Source organism: Lolium rigidum, chromosome 7 (genome assembly GCF_022539505.1).
Source record: "Lolium rigidum isolate FL_2022 chromosome 7, APGP_CSIRO_Lrig_0.1, whole genome shotgun sequence".
In the NCBI taxonomy this organism is placed as follows: domain Eukaryota; kingdom Viridiplantae; phylum Streptophyta; class Magnoliopsida; order Poales; family Poaceae; genus Lolium; species Lolium rigidum.
The window spans coordinates 250,886,985-250,898,586 of record NC_061514.1 but is presented as its reverse complement, the minus strand read 5'-3'; the positions used below and the strand labels follow the sequence as shown (position 1 = coordinate 250,898,586).

Sequence of the window (11,602 nt, the reverse complement as noted above, 5' to 3'; positions counted from 1 at the left end):
GTAGCTTTGGGTGATTTGCAGAAGTGTTAAGAATGATTGTGTCCTCTCTGAACATGTGAATTTTTGATTATGCACTAACCCTCTAATGAGTTTGTTTTGAGTTTGGTGTGGAGGAAGTTTTCAAGGGTCAAGAGAGGAGGATGATACAATATGATCAAGAAGAGTGAAAGTCTAAGCTTGGGGATGCCCCGTGGTTCATCCCCGCATATTTCAAGAAGACTCAAGTATCTAAGCTTGGGGATGCCCAAGGCATCCCCTTCTTCATCGACAACTTATCAGGTCACCTCTAGTGAAACTATATTTTTATTCCGTCACATCTTATGTGCTTTACTTGGAGCGTCTGTATGTTTTTATTTTTTGTTTTTGTTTGAATAAACTCGGATCCTAGCAATCCTTGTGTGGGAGAAGGACACGCTCCGCTGTTTCATATGAACACTGGTGTTCTTAGCTTTACTTTTAATGTTCATGGCGAAGGCTGAAAACTGCTTCGTTCATTGCTATTTGGTTGGAAACAGAAAATGCTTCATGTGGTAATTGGTATATGGTCTTGAATAATTTGATAATTGGCAATTGTTTTGAGCTCTCAATTAGATCATGTTTAAGCTCTTGCATCACGTAGATTGAACCTATTAGTGGAGAACTACCATAGAGCTTGTTGAAATTTGGTTTGCATGATTGGTCTCTCTAAAAGTCTAGATATTTTCTGGTTAAAGTGTTAGAACAACAAGGAGACAGTGTGGAGTCTTATAATGCTTGCAATATGTTCTTATGTAAGTTTTGCTGTACCGGTTCATACTTGAGTTTGCTTCAAACAACCTTGCTAGCCAAAAGCCTTGTACTGAGAAGGAATGCTTCTCGTGCATCCAAAACCTTGAGCCAAAACCTATGCCATTTGTGTCCACCATAACTACCTACTACATGGTATTTCTCTGCCATTCCAAGTAAATTGCTTGTGTGCTACCTTTAAAATTTCATTCCTTGTCTTTGCAATACATAGCTCATGGGAAAATAGCTTAAAAACTATTGTGGTATTGAATATGTTGCTTATGTATCTTATTTCTTATAAGTTGCTTGTTGAGCGGTAACCATATTTCTGGGGACGCCATCAACTGTTACACCTTTGTTGAATATCTTGTGAGTTGCTATGCATGTTCGTCTTGTCTGAAGTAAGGGTGATTTATCATGATTAAATGGTTTGAGTATGCATATTGTTAGAGAAGAACATTGGGCCGCCAACTAAAGCCATGTATCATGGTGGAAGTTTCAGTTTGGACATTAATCCTCAAATCTCTTATGAGAATATTATCTCGTTGTTGAATGCTTAAGCATTAAAGAGGAGTCCATTATCTCGTTTTCTATGTTTTCCTGGTACGGATGTCCTCAAGTTGAGATCTATCAAAAACGAGAAATCAAATGCGATCTATCTCCTTGGACCTTTGTACAGGTGACATAGAGGTACCCCTTTGTGAATCTTGGTTGAAACATATGTAATGCAATGATAATCCATGGAAATCCGAGCTAATTAGGACAAGGTGCGGGCACTATTGGTATTCTATGCATGAGGCTTGCAACTTATAGGATGTTTTATGCATAACACATATGAATTATTACTACCGTTGACAAAATTGTTTCTATGTTTCCAAAATAAAAAGCTCTAGCACAAGAGTAATCTCTGCTTCCCTCTGCGAAGGGCCTTTCTTTTACTTTATGTTGAGTCAGTTTACCTACTTCTTTCTGTCTTAGAAGCAAACACTTGTGTCAACTGTGTGCATTGATTCTTACATAATTTCTTATTTGCATTCATCATATTACTTTGTATTGACAATTATCCATGAGATATACATGTTGAAGTTGAAAGCAACTGCTGAAACTTATATCTTCCTTTGTGTTGCTTCAAAACCTTCTACTAAGAATTTATTGCTTTATGAGTTAACTCCTATGCAAGACTTATCGATGCTTGTCTTGAAAGTACTATTCATGAAAAGTCTTTGCTATATGATCAGCTTGTTTAGTCATTATCTTTACCATTGCTTTGAATCACTTCATTCATCTCATATGCTTTACAATAGTATTGATCAAGATTATGATAGCAAGCATGTCACTTCGTAAATTATCCTTGTTATCGTATACCTACTCGAGGGCGAGTAGGAACTAAGCTTGGGGATGCTTGATACGTCTCAAACGTATCTATAATTTCTTATGTTCCATGCTAGTTTTATGATAATACTCACATGTTTTACATACACTTTATATCATTTTGATGCATTTTCCGGCACTAACCTATTAACAAGATGCCGAAGCGCCAGTTCTCGTTTTCTGCTGTTTTTGGTTTCATAAATCTTACACAGGAAATATTCTCGGAATTGGACGAAACAAAAGCCCACGGTCTTATTTTCCACGGAGCTTTCCAGAACACCGAAGGAGATACGGAGAGGGTCCAAGGTGGTCCCACACCACAGGGCGGCGCGGCCAAGGAGGGGGGCGCGCCGGCTTGTGGGGTGGGCCCCTCGGCCGCCTCCCGACTCTGCCCCTTCGCCTATTTATTCACTCCGTCGCGAAAACCCTAGTACCGAGAGCCACGATACGAGAAATCATACTGTGACGCCATCACCGCCAATCCCATCTCGGGGGATTCAGGAGATCGCCTCCGGCACCCTGCCAATGAGGGGAATCATCACCGGAGGACTCTACATCATCATGCCCGCCTCCGGATTGATGCGTGAGTAGTTCATCCTTGGACTATGGGTCCATAGCAGTAGCTAGATGGTTGTCTTCTCCTCTTGTGCTATCATGTTTAGATCTTGTGAGCTGCCTATCATGATCAAGATCGTCTATTTGTAATGCTACATGTTGTGTTTATTGGGATCCGATGAATATGGAATACTATGTCAAGTTGATTATTGATCTATCATATATGTGTTGTTTATGATCTTGCATGCTCTCCGTTGCTAGTAGAGGCTCTGGCCAAGTTGATACTTGTGATTCCAAGAGGGAGTATTTATGCTCGATAGTGGGTTCATGCCTCCATTGAATCAGGGACAGTGACGTAAAGTTCTAAGGTTGTGGATGTGCTGTTGCCACTAGGGATAAAACATCAATGCTTTGTCTAAGGATATTTGTGTTGATTACATTACGCACCATACTTAATGCAATTGTCTGTTGTTTGCAACTTAATACTGGAAGGGGTGCGGATGCTAACCCGAAGGTGGATTTTTTAGGCATAGATGCATGCTGGATAGCGGTCTATGTACTTTATCGTAATGCCCTAAGTAAATCTCATAGTGGTCATCATGATATGTATGTGCATTGTTATGCCCTCTCTATTTGTCAATTGCCCAATTGTAATTTGTTCACCCAACATGCTATTTATCTTATTGGAGAGACACCACTAGTGAACTGTGGACCCCGGTCCATTCTTTTAAATCTGAAATACAATCAACTGCAATCTCTGTTCTCTGTTGTTCTTCACAAGCAAACATCATTCTCCACACCATACATTTAATCCTTTGTTTACAGCAAGCCGGTGAGATTGACAACCTCACTGTTAAGTTGGGACAAAGTATTTTGGTTGTGTTGTGCAGGTTCCACGTTGGCGCCGGAATCCCTGGTGTTTCGCCACACTACACTCCTTCACCAACAACTTTCACGTGGCCTTCATCTCCTACTGGTTCGATAACCTTAGTTTCTTTCTGAGGGAAAACTTACTGCTGTGCGCATCACAACTTCTTCTTGGGGTTCCCAACGGACGTGTGCATCACGCGCCATCAGTTAGTTCCGGAAAATGCATAAAAGTGCAACGAAGTGTAAACAAAACATATAGAAATTGGTGTAAAACAAGCATGGAGCATCAAAAATTATAGATACGTTTGCAACGTATCACGAACGGCTTTGGCCGCGGCAGCCTGACCGTGGTGGAGGCATGGGCGTTGTACCGCGCGGGATATCACGTCCCCCCAGCGCGCTGGCAGCCGAGGAGCTCCAACACTTCCTCGTCAGGGCCGGCGCGATCGGCGCCTTCCTCGTGGCACCACGCTGCGCCCTACACCGTGCCCAAGTACGAGGTGAAGGAGGAGCCGGAGTTCGCGACGCCACCCGTCAATCCGAGGTGCGGCGGCAGCGGCAGCAGCAAAGGCGCCGGTGGTGCCCTCCTCATCCCAAAGCCGGAGGTGAAGGAGGAGCAGGATGACGAGGCAGCCGGGTAGGCGGCGCTGCTGGCGGAGTACGAGCGGCAGCAGCGTCTCAACGCGAGCAGTGATGACCCCGAGGACTGCCCAAGGCTGCACGCGGCGTTCGCAGCGTCGCTGAACGACAAGGACGCCTGGAGGGGCGACCTCGACGCGGCGATCGCCATGTCCATCCGTGACACCGGAAAGCCGTTCGTGTACCTCACCGACGATGGCGAGGCTGGACCAAGCGATGCGTGAAGGACGAGCACGTCGACGAGCCCGATGTACGCGGCAAGCAGGAGGTCGTCACCGACGACATGTATAACTTCCACCAGTACTACGACGCATCTAGCCGCCGCAAGTACTACTAGATTAGGGTTTAATTTAAATTTCATCGAATTTCGTTCGAATCTATATAATATATAGCAAGTTTGAATGAATTTGATTAAGTTTTAAATATCTGACATTTTGTTTGGGGACACGGCTGGGGAGCGACGTCCTCCAAACGCGACACGACGAAAACACGTCCCCAAACGCTCAGTCCGATACCGTTTGGGGACACTTTGAGAGACGCGGCTGGAGATACTTTTAGACCTGCTGTTTAAAAAATGACATGCTTCCCACCTATGGAGAACACCTATGAGGGAAAGTCGATTTATAGATGGAATCAAATACACAGTATTTACAGAAAAAAGTCTTCGTTTATTGGGAAAGAATCAATATACTTTTAATGTCGAATCGGGATTCACTAAGACAGAAATAAGCATTGGGTTGAACTCTTCTTTGGTGTTAAGGTAGTAGCTGTGAATAGCAATCGACTACCTGGAAAGGGTAGAAGAATAGGGCCTATTTTGAGACATACAATGCATTAGACGTATCAACCGGGTGGTGGATCGGAGAAAAGAAGCGAAGACCGAAGAGAACGAGTTCCAAATCCGTGTTTTCTGAAGACCGGCGGGTAATGGTGAGGCTGATCGTCCGTACCTAGTACAGGATGCATCACCATCACTGCGCTGTACTACAGTCTACCAGAATACCTGATTTAAAACAGAGAAATAAGGAAATAAATGTACAAGCCGCCTCTCTTGACCGATTGCATGCCACGCGACCCAACCGGATCCGCTGATTTCCTCCATGATCACGACCTCACTGACTAACTCGTCGAACTCCTTTCGCCATCAGGTGCTCTACCAAGGCAGCAATGGTTCGATCGTCGCCTGTCCCCGCTCAACCTCTCCTCCGCGTCAGCAGCGCAGCCTAACTCGGAGCTGATTTCCTCGCGCTGCCCATGACGATGGTGGCCATGGCCACGCGACGCCGTCTTGCCCTTTCCTACTACCTCGCCGCTGCTCTCCTACTCCTCGTCATCGCGTTCCTCAACGCCCCGCTCACCGCCGCGCATCCGCTGCCATGGCAGCTCTGCGGCAACAACACCGGGAACTACACGGAGGGCAGCGCCTACCAGGCCAACATACGCGTCCTCGCCAGCGTCTTTCCCAAGAACGCATCCGCGTCCCCGGTCCTCTTCACAAAGGGCTCCGCCGGCACGGCGCCGGACGTCGTGTACGCGCTCGCGCTCTGCCGCGGCGACACCAAAGCCTCCTCCTGCGCGGCCTGCGTCGGCGCCGCCTTCCGGAACGCCCAGCAGCTCTGCGCCTTCAACAGGGTCGCTACCATGTTCGACAACCCCTGCATCCTCCGCTACTCCGACCAGGACTTCCTGGCCAACGTCACAGATAACCGGGGGACGCGCGTCGCGTTGAACGGCAACAACGTCAGCGCGGGGTTGGCGCCGGCGTTCGACGCCGCATCTGGCAGGCTCGTCAACGCCACCGCCGACTACGCGGCGAAAGACCCGAGCCGGCGGTTCGGCACGGGGGAGGAGGGGTTCGACGGGACCTACCCCAAGATTTACTCGCTGGCGCAGTGCACGCCGGACATGACGGCGGCCGACTGCCAGAGCTGCCTCAGGCGCATCATTGGCTGGGCCACTCCCAAGTATTTCGTCAGCCAGCCGGGCGGGAGAGTCTTCGGCGTGCGGTGCAACTTCCGGTTCGAGACCTACTCTTTCTTCTCTGGCCGCCCGTTGCTGCAACTCCCGGCGGCGACCGCAGAAGGTGAGTTTCTGATTGGTCTTTCCTGCAGTCGACTCGTTCAATGGTGGAACGGAGCATAGGAATGATGGCATACTTCTTGGCGGCAGACTATGAGCCTTAAGATGCACCTGATCTGAAATGTACATCATATGTATTTTGCAGGAAGAACGAGACATAGGACAGGGTTGATCTTGGCCATTACACTGCCTATAGCTGCTGCACTACTACTTCTCATTGCCACGTGCGTTTGCTTTTGGAGGAGGAGAAAACAGGCAGAAAGAAAGCCGTTGGTACCATGTAAGCTAGTCATCTCTTCCTAAGGACAGTAAACCCTTTGCGGTAAATGATTCGATTGGTGGATCAGTAGGGGAATGCTCATTCAATTGTTACCTGAATTTACTACTATTAGTCTTGCGTTTATTTCTAGATCCTCAATTTAACCAACATAATATGAGTTATATATTACAAAAAATAAACTATTACAAACCCTAGATGTCATACTTTTTAATGGTAGTATAATTTTTATGTTATACAATTTATATTAGATAGTTTAAATTCATAACCTAGGGATCCACGCAGGGCTAATAAACAGGGACAGAGGGTAAGTTTTCAGTAAGTTCAACAAAAAAAAAATCAAACCTATACTAGCCAATGATGCAACCTCAACCTCAACTGACTGCCATGAGATTCGCATCCTTTTGTTTCTGGTTTTAGTTGTAGGCTGATTTTTTTGAGAAATCAGGGGGGGGGGTGATTGCCCACCTGAACTCATATTTCATCTGAAAACGACAACAATACAGAGTGCGACTCCAGGGGGGGGGGGCTGCGACCAGCATCCTGGGTCTGGGGCGGCATACCGCGCCCAAGAAGGGAGAGTTGTAGGCTGATTATTGTACACCTCTTCTCTTGCAACAGGTTCAACTAACCAAGATGACATCCAGAACATCGATTCTCTTCTTCTTGACCTGTCGACGCTGCAGGCAGCAACCGATAACTTTGCTGAAAGCAACAAACTCGGCGAAGGGGGGTTCGGTTCTGTTTACAAGGTGCCGGTCATGCACTCAAAACTTGTTGGTTGCAAGTAGTATACATCTTAGTTGTGGAGTACTACCTCCGTCCCAAGGAATAAGGCGCACACGTATTTCAAGACAAACTTTGAACATAAAAATTGAGCAATAAAATCTTGGTTATATTATATGTAATTAGTATCGTTGGATTCGTATTGAAAAGCACTTTCTAACGATGTTAATTTCATACAAATAATCTTTATATATTTAAAGTAATACTTAGTCAAATGAAAAACACGTAAAACGAGGGCGCCTTATTCCTTGAATCGGAGGTAGTAATAGACTGTCTTGGATTGCGCAGGGTGTTCTTTCGGAAGGTCAAGAAATAGCGGTGAAGCGGATGTCGCAGACCTCGACGCAAGGAATAGAAGAGCTGAAAACGGAGCTGGTTCTAGTCGCCAAGCTTCAGCACAAGAATCTCGTCAGGATCGTTGGTGTTTGCCTAGAAGGACAAGAGAAGCTACTCGTGTACGAATACATGCCTAACCGGAGTCTCGACACCGTTCTCTTCGGTACATGCCATTCTCAGAAACGGAATGCTACCATTTATTAGAGATGTAATATTGATACGTATACGTATCAATATTGCATCTCTAATACCATTCACTGGCTCTGGTGTCTGTTTATATATCTGTTGTTTCCATGGCAGATTCTGAGAAAAGCAGAGACCTGGACTGGGGGAAGAGGCTGAAGATCGTGAACGGGGTTGCTCGAGGCCTGCAGTACCTCCACGAAGACTCCCAGCTGAGGATCGTCCACCGGGACCTCAAAGCCAGCAACGTGCTGCTGGACTCGGACTGCAATGCCAAGATTTCAGACTTCGGGCTGGCGAAGCTGTTCGGCTGGGACCAGTCGTAGGCCGTCACCAGCCACATCGCCGGAACATAGTAAGTAAAGGTTGTGTTTTCTTGGCACGACGACATCATCAGAGAGTAGAGCATTTACCCGACGAGTTGATACGCAGCGGATACATGGCGCCGGAGTACGCGATGCGCGGGCAGTATTCAGTCAAGTCGGACGCCTTCAGTTTCGGCGTCCTGCTCTTGGAGATCGTCACGGGGAGGAAGAACAGCAGCTTCGCCGACTCGGAACAATCCATCGACCTCTTGAGCCTCGTGAGTGCTTACTCCTGATCCTTGCAATCGTAAATCCAACACGGAACTGTGTCTGGAGTCTGAACCAACATTGCAACACTTGCAGGTGTGGGAGCACTGGACCACAGGGACAGTGGAGGAGCTGGCGGATCCGTCCCTGGGTATGGGCAGCCGGTCTCCGGGGGGGCAGATGCTGAAGCTGGTCCACATCGGGCTTCTGTGCGTGCAGGACAACCCGGCGGATAGGCCGACGATGTCGACGGTGAACGTCATGCTCAGCAGCAACACGGTGTCGCTGCAGGCGCCGTCCAGGCCAACGTTCTGTGTCGGCGAGATGGAGGGTTACTCGGACGTGTACTCGGAACAGCCCTATCCAAGGGGATCCCACTCCCAATACGCCGGGGACAGCAAGCCGACGGCGGTGTCACCCAACCAGGTGTCGCTCACGGAGCTCGAACCAAGATGATGAGGGCGCTGAACCCAAACTTGCAATGTCGATCGCCTACTCTTGTTTGTTATGCTAAAGCTTATGGATCATACTAGGAGGCATTGGCGCGGCGGCACGCCGCACCCGTGGACATCTGTTTGTAGAGAATCTTATTAAGGATTAGAGGCAGTAGGTGAGCACAAAATTAATGGCGTATGCACTGTTAGCGGTGTTTTAAGCAAAGATGAATCTGTATGCACAATGCAAGAGGCAACACTGAAAGGTAAGACACTTACATCAGTTCATACAGCTGAGGCGGAGTTATCTTGTACAGTGCCGATCCATATTCACACTGGTCTAGGCCAGATGGTATATGTACATATTCCAAAGAGCTTTACAACAGTCTGCTTTCTTCTTGTTGATTTGCACATGTGCTTTTGTAGATAATTTGCAAACTCAAACCCACTGTATATGGTTGCAGTATTAAGAGAAGATATATCACAAAAAAGATCTGAGTGCCAAGAGTGAGTAAATTGGCGCTGTTTCTGTAGATTTTCATGCCGTATCTTGCAAAGAGTAAGCTGTAGACTTACCTCAAAATTTGGCTTTAACAGCTGGCAGGCTACCTTTTTTTACAGTCAAGAAAATTTGTGGGTATCTGTATGGAGGGGCTTGCCGTAGAGCAGATTGCCTGCGTGTGTTCTCTTTAATTCAGTTATGCTTTTGTTTTTCTTGGTGCTGACCGATTTGAAAAGGGAAAATACACACCGATCTTGTTAAGTCCAACTGAACTCCTGTATTTGATGTGGAGCAAGCTAAAGCTGTTCTGCATAAGCACACCCAAGTATCAGGGACCTGGTACAGAGTTAAGAGTGCCTTACAGCTTAGGTGGCATGAAACTTGGCAGCGACAGACCCTATTGTGCCGATTTGAAATTCAGACCGACGTCCATGCCGTTGAGACAACCTACTGAAAATTCTTCCGCTGAAAATTATTGTTCATACATAATATTATCACATAGCGCGCTCGCAGGTTCAGGGGTAAAATCTTTGATCATGTATGCCGTGAATTCAGTTGGCAATTTGAGGAGGAAGCATAAAATAAAAAGAAGGTAGCGGCAACTTTTTTTTCAGATGTCCCACGGTAGCAGGTGCAGCCCGTAAGTGACCAGCTCAGCCTCTGCTTCTTTGCTGGGCTACGGTAAGGCTCTTTACGTGGGCCATAACTGTAGGTCTGGACCTGATGAAGATAGTCGATTCGTCCAGCAGAATCTATCTTAGATTACTCTAAAAAAAATCTATCTTAGATTCTCTTCAGAAAACAATACTTATCTTAGATGAGCTGGGGACAATGAAAAAAATAGCGCGCTAACATAAATAGCGTGGGCTTCAGAAAAACGCTATAGACGCTATAGCGTGCTAATAGCGTGCTATTTTTCAAAATAGCGTTTAACAAAAAAATATGAAAATTCAGGATTTCAGCATATATATAATAATAGATATAGCACTCTGCAACTATAAAATCTCGGATATGATATTTTGCAGCCAAACATCAACCAGAGATAGTTCACATAGTCCATAACTTGATATGACATAGTCTCAAAATCACAAACCATAGTTCATATTTACATTGTCCCGAACTAGAAGGACTGAAGGAGGGGAAAGGAGGCACGGGGTGAAGGTGTGAAGGTGAAGCTAGGCGTGGCCGCTTACCACCGATTGACAGAGGAGAAGGGGGCGGAGGTGCGCCGTCACGTCGTCGCCTGCCGAGCAGAGCAGGTGACAAGAAGTTGGGGAGTGCGCGATCTAAATTTCTTAGTCTAGGGTTGCATGGATTAGGAATTTAGGATACGCAAGTGGGTCAAAATATGGAATGAGCTACTAAAAAACTACTCTGCAAAATAGCGTGAAATAGCGCGTCTTTAGCGCGTGTAGCGTCATAGCGTGCATAGAATGCATAGCGTAGCGTCCAACTCGCAAATACGCTATAGCGCCGCTATTAGTGTGAAATAGCGCGATATTTTTTTCATTGGCTGGGGATAGGAACGGGTGGGGAAACAAATTAGTGGATGGAAGAACAGTGAACAGAAGAGCGGTGATACCTCGCAGTGTGGTAGCTAAAGGAGGGGGCGGAGGTGATAAGGACGGCGGCGGACAACACGCTGTACGGGACATGAACCACGACCTCTGCGGCTGGCTTCCCGTCCAGGTTGCAGGCGCGAAGGCCAGTCGCCGTCTGTGTGGTCGGGCCGATGGTGGCGTGGTAGAAGCTCCGTCCCAGCTTACTCGCGCAGCACGCCGTATCGCCAACGGGAGCGCACAGGGAGGAGGGAAGCGTGGGGCAACGCAAGCAGCGGATGCTGAGCTGTAGCACCTATGAGTTCAGACATCAACAGTCGGTATGCCACCTCTCTTTGTGTGCTGGCTCAATAGGAGCAATTCTATCTGAAATAACAATTGCATGCACCTGAGTAGAAATTTCTATGCGAAGAAAGGTAAACGAAGCCCACAACACCTGGAAACTTGTAGATTGTTCTATCACAAAGAGACAATAACAACAAAAGACGGTTTGGTTTAGTTCAGGTCCATAATGTGCATCAGTTAGATTTCTCCTAACTTTTTAGAGAGGGGATATTCCGCAACTAGTTGCGCCCGCACCCCATTTTTGTTCTGACATTTTCAAGTTTCCAAAAAATACAAACTAAAATTCTAGACATACATTATATTGTATCTTGTGCATCTGTGAAGTTTCA

The 11,602-nt window shown here is 46.7% G+C and overlaps 1 pseudogene; it reads left to right on the top strand.

Annotated features, from left to right (window-relative positions):
* The first annotated feature begins 5,363 nt into the window (after positions 1-5,363).
* LOC124670056 lies at positions 5,364-8,929 on the top strand (annotated as a pseudogene).
* Positions 8,930-11,602: the final 2,673 nt, after the last annotated feature.